This window comes from Lynx rufus, unplaced genomic scaffold (assembly GCF_022079265.1).
Source record: "Lynx rufus isolate CCGP_SWC_20201006 ecotype Redwood Valley unplaced genomic scaffold, mLynRuf1.p SCAF_20, whole genome shotgun sequence".
Taxonomy (NCBI): Eukaryota; Metazoa; Chordata; class Mammalia; order Carnivora; family Felidae; genus Lynx; species Lynx rufus.
In genome coordinates, this window is record NW_025814835.1 from 16,002,400 (window position 1) to 16,015,227 (window position 12,828).

The window sequence follows — 12,828 nt, forward strand, 5'->3', positions numbered from 1 at the left end:
GCTCTCCAGCTATCACTCATTTTTTTTCCTTTCATGTCTTCGCTGTTGGCAATTAGGTCTTCGTTTATAGATCTGCTGAGCATAGGAGCATAGAACTGGCCCTCCCCAACATGGGAAATTCATGTTGTTGTTTGTTTCACCTCCCACTAATTTTATATGTCTGTACAACACAGGCACATTGAAATTAAAACTCACAATTTTTCTTGACAAAGCATGTGAAAGCTTTCTTATATTACACGACATGATACAGGACTAAAAAGAGGAAAAGGAGGGCGATACTCCACTCTTCTGACTGACAGCAATCCTAATATTAAAGCCTATAGATTTCTTTCACCAGACCCTTGCCGTATTTTGTATGGAGCTAAATATTTTTCATACGTTGAATCCTCATAGAAGTCCTGTGATTTTGATGTTATTATTGTCTTGCTCTGTTTCACGCCTCTCCTTGCTTCCATTTCACCATCAATAAAGTGGGCATCGTACTAATACCTACTCATGGCTTTAAGATATCAGAAGAGATAAGGCCTCTTAAGTGCTTCCAACAATTATTTATGTCTCTTTTCTCTGGCAATCCTGACAGGCAAAAACAAACACGAAATAATTTTAAGAATGCCACTGCTCTGATCAGAAATGTGCACTGACCTCCCAACCATTATGTTATCAAGTCCTTCATTGACCCTTTCTTTGCCTTACCTCCTACTACTCATTTACAGAAATTGTCTGCACCTCAAAAGGAAGGTCAGTCTCTTTTCTTAATCCCCTGCGTTATAGTTTGTGAAATTTCACCTGTTTTAAATGCCTTCCTTCTCCCTTTCTTCTAATCCAAAGGTCACATTTAACACATATTTATCAAGTACTTAGTATGTACTTGATACTCTCTTCTAAGCTCTCTTCTAAGCTAAGTTTGTATTGACTCATCTAATTCTCCCTGAAACCTTATAAGATACCGCTGCTGTTTCCTTTCTCCATTTTACAGATGAAGAACCTAAAGCACCGATAAGTCACACTATTTGCCAAGAATCACACAGCTAACTGGCAGAGCTGGGATTCAATCCCAGCCATTCTTGTTCTAAATCCACTCTCTTAACCCCTAGCCTGAATTCTATCTTAGCAAGTCCAACTCACATCTTAGTAGCTCCATAAATATTTTCTTGGGGCACCTGGTGGCTCAGTTGGTTTAACATCTGACTCTTGATTTCGGCTCAGGTCATGATCTCATGGTTCATGGGATCGAGCCCTGCCTCTAACTCCATGGACAGCACAGAGCCTGCTTGGGATTCTCTCCCTTTCTCTCTGCCCCTCCCCTGCTTGTGCATATGCTCCCTCCCTCTCTCTCTCTCCCTTTATTTATTAACAAATAAACACTAAAAAAATATATTTTCTTATCTCCACCATTGAGCTGAAGTGATCTTTATTTTTATCTGCATCATCACACCAAATATTGGTCAACTTTGTATAGTTTATTTGGCAGTTTAATGTGTTTATTAGGAGTTTTATCTTGGGGAACCTGGCTGGCTCAGTGGGTGGAGCATGCGACTCTTGATCTCAGAGACGTGCGTTCAAGCCCTACATTGGGCATAGAGCTTATATTTAAATAATAATAATAATAATAATTAAAAAGTTCCGTCTTGATGTGGGAGGGGAAGTACAAAATGTACATTCAGTATTGCCCTTAAGGAAGTTACAACTTAAGAGAAAAGTGGGTAATGGACAGAAAACAGTATCATATTTTAATAATGGGAAAAGTGCTACATTTATGGTAAAGATTATAATCATAGATTCTAGAAGAGGCATGGGACAGGGTGGTACAGGAAGGTGCCACCAAGGTGCTCTGTGCATATTTAGCAGAAGACTTAGAAGGCCATCTAAGACTCTCTAAAGAGGATGATATGTGAGCTGAAATATGAAGGGTAAGTATCATGTAACTAGGTGATGAGGGAAGAGAACACACTCAAGGAAGCGTCAAACAAATGCACAAGATGTTGAGATGCCAACTGAAGAAATAAGACAAAACCAGAGTATGGGACGGCCCAAAAAATGAACAGGGAGAAGTAATCCTGGGGGAGGTGGGAAGGGCACATGAATGTGTTTAGTGCTCATCCTTAGAGCAATAGAAAACCAGAGAATGGTTTGAGATGTACTGTGACATGACTGTGCTTCCTTATGGTTGTAGAAACAATGGTGACGGGCTGGTGGTTGAACTATTAAGTATATTAGTAAAACTTTGAGTAAGAGCTACTTATCATCTTTGAGATGAACAGATTCAGAAGCATATGCCTTCTGACAAATTTTTCAATATGAATTCTAATTTAAATGCATGAATTTGAATGATGATGGCACTATATTGTATAAATACATAAAATGATACAGAGTTATAAGGGGGTGGAAAATTTCATTGAAATTGAGAGATATAATAACGGTAATAATTTATAGGCATTGAACCTTTAACATGTGACATGATCTGTTCTAAGCCTTTAATGAGGATTAGCTCATTTAGTCCTCCCCAAACTCTATGAAGTAGTTTATTAATTAAAACAGTATATGGCTGCTTTCATAGAAACCAAAATAGTAGTGACTTAAGCCAATTAGAAGATTTATTGCTAGAAGTCCAAATGGGTAAATGGCTCAGAGCTACTGTTTTACTCTGTCCATGAAGTTGTCCAAAGACCTGACTTCCTTCTATCTTGCGGTTTTTCCATTGCCTAGATCAGTGCTCTCTCATAGAAACATATGTGAGGCACATGTATAATTTTTAATTTTCTGTTAATCATAGTTTTAAAAAACAAAAAGAAACAGGTGAAATTAACTTTAAAAATTCATTCAGTTTAACCTATTATATCCAAAACTATAATTCAAACATGCATCGAATCTCAATTAGATGTTAAATGGGTGTTTTAATTACATGTTAATTGGGAAACACTTGGTCTATTCTTAGATTTCATGAAAGTTTCAGTTGAAAACGGTAGATTAATTTACGTATGTTTTCAAACATACTTAAAAGTTCTTCAATAACTAGAGTATCAATTTTTAAATGTAATTAAGGCCAAACAAAATTAAAAATTCATTTCTTCGATCACATTTTAAGTGCTGAACAGCCACCTGTGGCTGGTTGCCACTTAACTGGACAGCACAGGGGAAAATTATTGCTTTTGCCCACTTTTCATCCACAAAGTTAGCTTGCTGGCACTGTATCTGAATTCTACACCAAGGGATTGGAGAAGGGAAGTAAGAGAAATGAGACTGTCACTCGAGGTGCAATGTAGAATTTGTGTAGGTCCTATTGGTCAGAACTTAGTCATGTGACCAGAGAGCTGACATGGCCACATAAGATGGAAGTTAGGGTAGAAATTATAGTCTCCTGCTGGATGGACATCTTCCTTGTTAGCACTTTGTACATAAGGCAGGAAAGAGGTGAGCAGAGAATAGGATGTTGACCATTACGAAAACAAAGATGAGATGGATGTTGGGGAGAATTAACAATCTAGGTCATGTGCAGATACTGTAGCACTATTTTTCAGATAAGGAAACGGAAGCACAAAAAGTTACATGCCTTGCCCACATTTATGCATTTATTAACTACTAAAACTGAAAAAAATATATTTGGATGATGATATAAAAAATGTTTGGAATTTCAACATGTAAAACATAGAAGATTGTGACAATTGTTATCTGGTGTTTTATTATTTTTTTAACTTTACCTATGTGGATACTCTAGTTCTTAGACTGTGTAAACTTTGAAGATGAGAAAAAGTAGCATTCAATTCCTTATATGCCTCCACAGTGCTTAATATCATTCAATATTTTACACATTTATAAAAATCCAAAGAAGGGTTAATTTGTTACTTTCACCTAGATCATGTGTATTAGCCTTTCTTTCCACACAATTTCTGGTTTATATAGGTTCAAAAGTAGAGATAAATTTGAAGATACAGTAAATAGCTAAATCCACGGAACACAAAGACATGATAACTCGATAAACACCCAGAGACATATTGATATGTGTTTACTTTGTCAGGTTTAACTTCATGTGTTTTCATAAGTCACTGCTCTCTTCTGGGAAAATTTCTTTTCATCTTTGGGAAATTGTTTCTGACAATACCAGGAAGCATGATATTCTAAATACACAAAGTATAGAGAGAAAATCACTCATGCATTATCTGGTCTTTACATTCATGTGATTCTTTGATCTCCCATTTCAGCTTAATTTTCCCATAAGCACTTGCAAACTTCTTGTTTGTACACATTGAAAGGAGAAATGATAAAAATCACAGAACGTACCTGAAACCATACATTTTCCTTTGTAGTTATTGTGTCTAGACTACAGGATAGCTTTCTTTTATTAGCGTACCTTTAAAGTTGAAAAAAAAGAGTTTGGTTTAGTTTTTGCAAATCACCATTTGCTTTATACAGACGTATAATTCTAGCAAAATATCCACAGCGTAGAAACCTATGGAAAACTTAAAAGGGTTTGCCCAAAAAGTACAACCAGCAACTGTCACAGCAGAGTTTTGGCCCCAGGCCAAAAACTAGATCTTCCAACCTTAATCTCTTCATTTCTCTAAAACAGCATAACATACTATTCCTTTCCACCTGGTGGCTTTCTAAATAGACCTTGTGTTGTTATCAAAATCTGAAATTGTTTTCAGGTAATGTATGTTTTTCCCTGAACGTAAAATATTAATATGTAAAGCAGTATTCATTCTTTGCTTTCAATTATCTGCCTTAGTTGAGGCATTTCTAAATGTCTCTCTACATTGAGGGAATGAATTGCCATTTGTATCTCTACATTCTATTTGTTGATACATGTAATTTGTATTTTTTTCCTCAAAATTTCCCACATTTTCTCAAAGTCTGCATTATGAAGAATGCCGTTAGGATATGGACTTAATAGGGACAAATAATTCCAAGTTGAATTTCACAGATTTTAGTACAACCTAGCTTGAACCAGATCTATAAATAACATCTGTGCTAATTGACTCAAAGGAGTCTTGGAAAATCAAGGCAAATCTCAAGTTATCCCAATGATGTAAACCAAAAAACAGCTAAATAGTATCTACTTCATTACAAATAATTGTGATTTAGAGACAACTTAATCCAGTAACTGAATGAAAAATATACAGAACAATTGATAATTAAAGCAATTAATTTTTCGGTATTTTTAGGAACTGAGGGTTATCAGTATTTATCAGGTTATATGACCTGGAATCAATCCGTCCCTCCCAGCCAGGTCAAATCACCAAAGTTGGAAATGAAGATGTGATGAAGATTGCAAACAAGAAACAAAAGGAAAAAATAAAAAATGGACATTAGGCAGATGAAAAAAAAAATTGTCAATCTCAAAAGAAATCAAGGAAGGACACATAAGTGTGCCTTTAATACATTCTTTAAATTTTAATAATTGACAAATTAATTGATAATACATTATCAGTATTTTAATAATTAAAATTATAAAATTGTTGCCTATTAGATTGGACAGAGTATGACTTACTTACTTTAAAAAATAGCCCCAGAATAAGAGGCTACTCGAGACCTAACAATGCTTAAAAACAAGACTTGAAAGTAACTCTGACCCACAGGTAGGTTAACTACTTACCAAAACTTGACACTCTTTGAAGGATGACATCTATATTCAAAATAAAAAATTCACAATGTCCAGCATTCAATAAAAATGGCAAAATATACAAAGAAGTATTAAAAAAATGTGACTTGCAACCTAGAAAAAAAATCAGCAAGTAGAACCAGAAATGACAGAGATAATGAAATTAGCAGGTAAGGACTTTAAAACATATCTGCTACAAATACATTCAAGAACTTAAAGAAGACATGCACATAACAAAAAACTAAATGGAAATAATAAAACTAAGTTAAATAGAACTTCTAGGGCTGAAAAACTAAAATATCTGGAATAAAAAGTTCACTAGCTCAGCCTAATAGAATATTAGAGCTTATAGGAAAAAAAAGACGAGACTAATGAATTTGAAGAAAGGGCAATAAAAACTATCCAAGCTGAATCAAAAGGATAAAAAATGCTGAAGAAAAGATGACCTAAATTCTAATGATATGTGCAGCAAAATAATGCAATTTAACATATCCTTAACTGGAGTTCCAGAAAGAAGAGATACAGGAAAATATTTGAAGAGATAATGGCTATAAAAATTCCAAATTCGATGAACATTATAAACCCACAGATCCCAGAATGCTCAACAAACCCCAAGGTGAACAAACAGAAAGAAAACCATGCCAGAAGACATATATCAAATTGTTAAAAGCAGTTATTTAAAAAATTTACAACAGCCAAGTAAAGATTCGTTATGTACAGGGGACTGATGTTAATAACGACTAGACTTCTCATCAGAAAATGGTGTAAGTCAGAAAGCAATGAAAAGACTTCTTATTTATTTATTTATTTATTTAATTTTATTTATTTATTTTTTGAAAAGGTTTCTTTAAAGTGCGGAAAGAAAACAAGCAGGCACTAAAACCTAGAATTGTATGTCACTTTCTCCATCAGAAACAAAGGGGAATTTGTTGATAGTCCTGCAAGATACATTAAGGATGTTCTTTAGGTTATATATACATGATAAAAAGATTTTTTTTAAAAAACTTGGCTCTATGCAAAAGAATGAAGAGCGTTAGAAATGATAAACATGTGAGTAAAGGTAGTTTTCTTCTTTTTAAGTTTTTTTTTCCTAAAAAAAAATCCATTGTTTAAAGCAAATATAGAGAAAACCAAAGCCAATCATATAAGAAAGACTGTAAGGGCAAGGAATGCCTGTTGGATTTGGCAGTAGAGAGAATATTGGTTGTCCTTGCCAAAACAAGTCGCAATGAAATATAAGACCAGAGGGGCACCTGGGTGGCTTAGTTGGTTCAGCTCAGGTCATGAATCTCACCGTCCATGAGTTCGAGCCCCGTGTCGGGCTCTGTGCTGACAGCTCGGAGCCTGAAGCCTGCTTTCTGTGTCTCCCTCTCTCTCTGCCCCTCCCCCCGCTCAAAAATAAATAAACACTAAAAAAATTAAAGAAGAAAAAAAGAAATATGAGACCAGAAGCCAGTCTGGTGGGTTGACAAGTGAACGGTGGCACTATTTTTATTTTGGTTTTGGAAAACAGGATTGTTTTTATAAAATGATGTTATTAATGTTAATATATGTGCTTGTTAATATATGACTATATATTATAAAATTTTATTTTATTTTTGAAGTTTATTTATTTATTTGAGGAAGGTGGGCAGAGAGAGGGAGAGAGAGCGAATCCAAGCAGGCTCCGCACCATGAGTGCGGAGCTCAATGCAGGACTCGCCTCACAGAACTGTGAGATCTTGAGCCAAAACCAGGAGTCAGACACTTAACCAACTGAGCCACCCAGACATCCCAATGTAACTGTTATTTTAAAATAAATTGACAAATATTTAAAAATTTACCCATTTTAATTTATAATATGTATAATACAGCTAAAATTATTGGCTAGACCCCAGATAACACAAATTCTTTGAGGTTTCTTTGAGGTTTTCAATAATTCTTAGGCATATAAAGAGATTCTCAGACCAAAAAGTTTTAGAGCTAGTGCATTATAAAATGCTGACCTCATGAGCTTTAATGCTGTGGAGACAAAATTATTCTGAAGTAGAAAATAAGATTCCTAATGGTTTGGTCTTATTTAAAAGGAAGCAATAAGTTTAATGCTTTCACATACGGCACCTTATTATTCATTTTTAATGATGTATAGGTGTGACGACTGCACCTAGGGTTTGCATTTGAATCTCAAGTGATCATTACTGAATACAGAGAAGGAAAAAATAACATCTGGATATCACAAAGTAAACCAATAACACAGATTGGTTCATGCATATTTAATTTGCATATTAATTCACCTACTGAGAAGCAAGGCTTGCAAAACAAAGGAATAAACTCATAAACATTACCTGAATTATTGATCTATTTGATCCTTTGTAGAAGGTTCATTATGCAAAATTTTTGCTCTTTAAATAAATGGCATTTGAATAGTTGAAAAAAATTGCTCTCTCATTATAATCACTGGGCCCTGCTATGCTAATGAAAGCAAAGATGGAAGGTAGAGATTTACATAATTGAACACCATTTGAAAATGAGGTATTAGTTGGAGTCTTATTTATACATTAGAAAACTTGAAAACTGTCAGAGATGATGATTAACTAGGAAAGAGCAGAGGATAGTACATTTATCTCTCATCTCTCTAGTTTTTAGGGTGCGAGGTAGATTTCTATCCACCCATTAACACTCATTCACTTAGTCGCCTGTGTGATCTATATATCCAAGATGATAGGGTCTTGTGCCCATGTCCAAAGTATATTTATTTCCTTGTGAAAGTATCCTCGCATGAATTAGAGATTAAGCTTCGTTAAATTGTTAACTCAGCTTTGCATGTCTTCCCAAAATGTCCTTTATTATTTGAGTCCAACTTATTCCTACAGGACTCCCTTAAGTCCTTCTTACTATCTTGAGATGAAATAATCTTTTGCTTCCTCAGTATTAACACAGAGTATTTTAAGTTTTATTCTGTGTTTTTACCTTAGAGTGCTTATAAAATATCTTGCACTATAATTATTGATATGCATTTTACATCACTGACTACATTATCAGTTCCTTGAGGTAAAATAGCATTGTGTCTTTATTTATTTACTTTTTTTAATTTTAGAGAGACAGAGAGAGTGGGGAAGAGGGACAGAGGGAGAAAGAATCTTAAGCAGGCTCCTCACTCAGTGTGGAGCCCGAAGCAGGGCTCAATCCCACCACCCGGGATCATGACCTGAGCAGAAATCAAGAGTCGTACACTCAACCAATTGAGGCACCCAGGGGTTCCACCCTAGCACTGTGTCTTCTTCAGCTTTGTGTTTGACTGGGCTTTGTCTGGTGCACAGCTGAGAATGTAGTAGATGGTTATTTTGTATTAACTACAGTGAATTAAACTTCAGCAAGTTCTATCAGCTCAGTTCAAATGTCCTGGTGTGAGGACCAAAGAAATAAACTTTACCCAGGGAAAGTCAAGTATCAAGAGTCCCATCTTCATATTTTGTATTATTATTGAATAAGAATTAAAGAATATTTCCTGCTGTAAAAGAAAAAATATAAAATCTATGTTCTTAAATCTTGAGATAAATGCTAAATATATAGCCTTTTGTTTTTTCCCTCTGAATTATATTTAAGCCGTAATTACTAAATATTAGGTTATACAGAGACATGAGCTATTAGAGAGGTGAGACAGCTACAGCAGCTGCCACATCAAGGTTCCACTTTGAAGAGTCAACTGTTAATCACATCTTTGCCTCATTCGTCTTCTAAGCTGCCAACAATATCTCAATAGCTTCCTAACTGAATTTCTTCTCTGTACTCATGTTTTCTTCTAATCCTACAAACCATAGCTGAGTGAGTGTTTCTTACATTTCTACATTGGTTTAGTCAAAGGACATTTATTGATGTGTCTGTCGAGGAGGGAAAATAATTTCCCCTCCACTCTTCTAGATTCTTGGCTGAGACCCCCGTACCAAAAGACAGATTAGTAGGAGAAAAATTAACACCTCCTATATATATGCACCTCCTATATAGCATGTACACCTCCTATATACAATGGGAGATATCCAGATGGCCCAACCCAGCTAAAGACAAAAGAAAATGTTGGGGGTGCAGGGAGCAGAGACCAGTTATGGGAAGTCGTCAGGAAGGCACAACACACAAAGGTATGGTGGTTATGTAGAGTAAGCCATTGCCTTCTCTATCGATAAGAGTTTCAAAAGATTTAGTCACCTTCCTCTTTCTGGTAGAGAGATGGAGACACCTTCATAAATGGAGATATCCAATATATGTGTAAATGTCTCATAGAAAAATAATTTCCACACATTTTTCAGAGCTTCTCTTGGATCTGCCCTTTCTTAAAAATACTCATCCTCAAAAGGTCAGTATACTAGAGAGGCATATTTGGGGGTGGTATATTTGGTTCCACTTCATGTCAAACACACAGGTCCTGGAGGACCAAACATACCTCCCAGGACCTGATCAATCACATACCCTATGACTATTGTCCTTCATCCAGAGTTGAGCATATAACCCGAGCTAGAACAGTCAGAGCCCTTCCCCAAGAATTTTTTAATTGAAATAGGTGCTAAAGACCTCTTTACTTCACTAAAATATCAGTGTCTGACCCCAGACGGCTGGTAATTGTGTTCTCTGCCACATGAATCAGCCAGAGTGAATGAAGCTGATTATCAGAGAACATTAAAAAAAAAAAAAAAAAAAGAGGCAGAGAAAGCAAATTCTGTATCCAACCAACCTCTGGTTCTGTTTCTTGAAGGAATCTAGAGTTGTTAGAGGAGGCAGGTAGTTAGGTTCTAATAAGACCTGGAGGTCAGCAATGAGGAAATCATGGCCAGCTATTGGGGAAAATCCAAGGCCTATCTTGGCTACGCTCCATAATAAGCCAGATCAAACCTGACAGGTCCAGGATGGCAGGTGCCATGACAGGAAATCCCTGACCAAATTGGGAAGAAATAGCATGAAACTCTGTCATTATGTCACCCCAAGTAATGAATATTCCACTGCCTAGTTGACAACTGTCAATAAAAGAAACCCAACTCCCAGGGTGTGCATCTCTCTCTCTCTCTCTCCCTCTCCCTCTCTCTCTCTCTCTCTCTCTCGGGTTTACTTACTGTCAAACTTCGAGAGTATTCTTTTTGCTTTAATAAACTGCCCCTGCTCCTGTTATTCAACTGCATGTCTGTCCTTGAATTCCTTCTCATGACAAGACCAACAACCTTTCGCAACTCCTTTGCATCAGGCTGGGTCGAGGCCCCAGGGCCCTGGTATCTCCCCACTTCACCCAGCAAGAGAGTGGCCCTGTTTTCTGGAATGCTTCCTTCTGTGAACCATTCCACTATTCTTCCAACACCCCTTCCTTCTTTTTATTTTCATTACAAAGGTAGTTCAAACAACTGCTATGCTAAAGAATTATAAATTATCTTGAAGGTCTTTTTTCTAACAGCTGCAAAGCTAAAAAGAGGATAAAGTAAAATCTTGGTATTTGGAAGGAGCATTATGTCACATATACATTCCTGTGTCATGAATGTTACCCAATTTTGGTAATAAAGATTAATGCAACATTGCAATATGAAATCTGAGAATCAAAATTTAAACTGAAATGAAAATAAAACGTCAATTCTCAGTCCAATTTTCTAAAACTAATAGGCAAAATGCACTGGGACTGCGCTGATAATCAAAGAAATGACAGTAGGTTTTCTCCTTATAATACATAATTATAAACAAAATCTTACTTTAAAGTAAGCGTATTATGTGTAGGGTGCAAATCTGTTGGTATATTTATATCAAAACACAACATTTAAGTACTTTCACAATCTGAGACAATCATTTGAGCTTTGGTCATCATACCCTTCATTGTATCTTTTACTCTCACTGAGGTACTCTGGTACCTGTGCAAAAGCTTTGGTTCCTTTGGTACAAGTGGAAAAGCTTGAGAAAAGTGTTATAGGATACAAGAAGCCATTGCGAAGTTTATCATGGAAATGACATTATCAGATTTGTGTTTCAGAGTTCACAGAGTTGCACTTGTGTATAGTAATAAGAAAAAGCACTTGATAATTTCTATTAATAGAGAGGGTACTGGACTCCATTGCAGCTTCTCTTAAGAGTGATAAACCGGGGCGCCTGGGTGGCTCAGTCGGTTGAGTGTCCGACTTCAGCTGAGGTCATGATCCCACAGTTCAGGAGTTCGAGCCCCACGTTGGGCTCTATGCTGACAGCACAGAGCCTGGAGCCTGCTTCGGATTCTGTGTCTCCCTCTCCCACTCTCAAAAATAAACATTAAGGGGCGCCTGGGTGGCTCAGTCGGTTAAGTGTCCGACTTCAGCTCAGGTCACGATCTCGCGGTCTGCAAGTTCGAGCCCCGCGTCGGGCTCTGGGCTGATGGCTCAGAGCCTGGAGCCTGCTTCCGATTCTGTGCCTCCCTCTCTCTCTGCCCCTCCCCCGTTCATGCTCTGTCTCTCTCTGTCTCAAAAATAAATAAATGTTAAAAAAATAAATAAATAAATAAAATAAAAAAATAAACATTAAAAAAAAATTTTTTAAAGACTGATAAACCAATATGCTGGCAGCAATATTGCATAAACTTGAAAATTTATCTAAATTCCTATTATTTTTAAATTGCAGCACAGCAGTAATTCCCTCCTGTTTGTTACCACTGCAGAGCATTTTACCTAAGATATTAAATATTTAATTGTATCTCTCTCCTCCACAGAAGTATAAGTTCTTTGAAAGCTGAGACTTTCCTTTATGTATTGCTATAGACTTATCACTCAAAATCTTTGCTTGGCATATTCTAGATAATATGTATATGTAATGCATATAATATACATATATATATATATATATATATATATATATATAATGCATAAAATATAAGATATAAAGAATCAATGAGCACCAAAAAAAATTCCTGATAAAACTATAAAGAAAATAATTTTGAATATTTATAACAATAATATAGAGCTCAAAGCATACTTAACATTTTACTTACTTCAATGAGTTGTGGGCAAGCTTTCTTTAAAAAGCTGACTTAGAAAATAATTCTTTATTATTTTCTTTTATTTTCCAGATAAAAGGTAATCAAGTTAATAATGATTTCCCCTCAGGGAAAATTCCATTTCCCCAATAATAAGAAAGACCCTTGAAAATGCTGCAGTAATTTAAAAGCTTAGTCATGTATAGAAAGTGATAATGAACTTAACTAAATAGAATAAAAATGAGGAAAAAAGATATAAAAGAAAACTAAAGAGTGGAAGAGT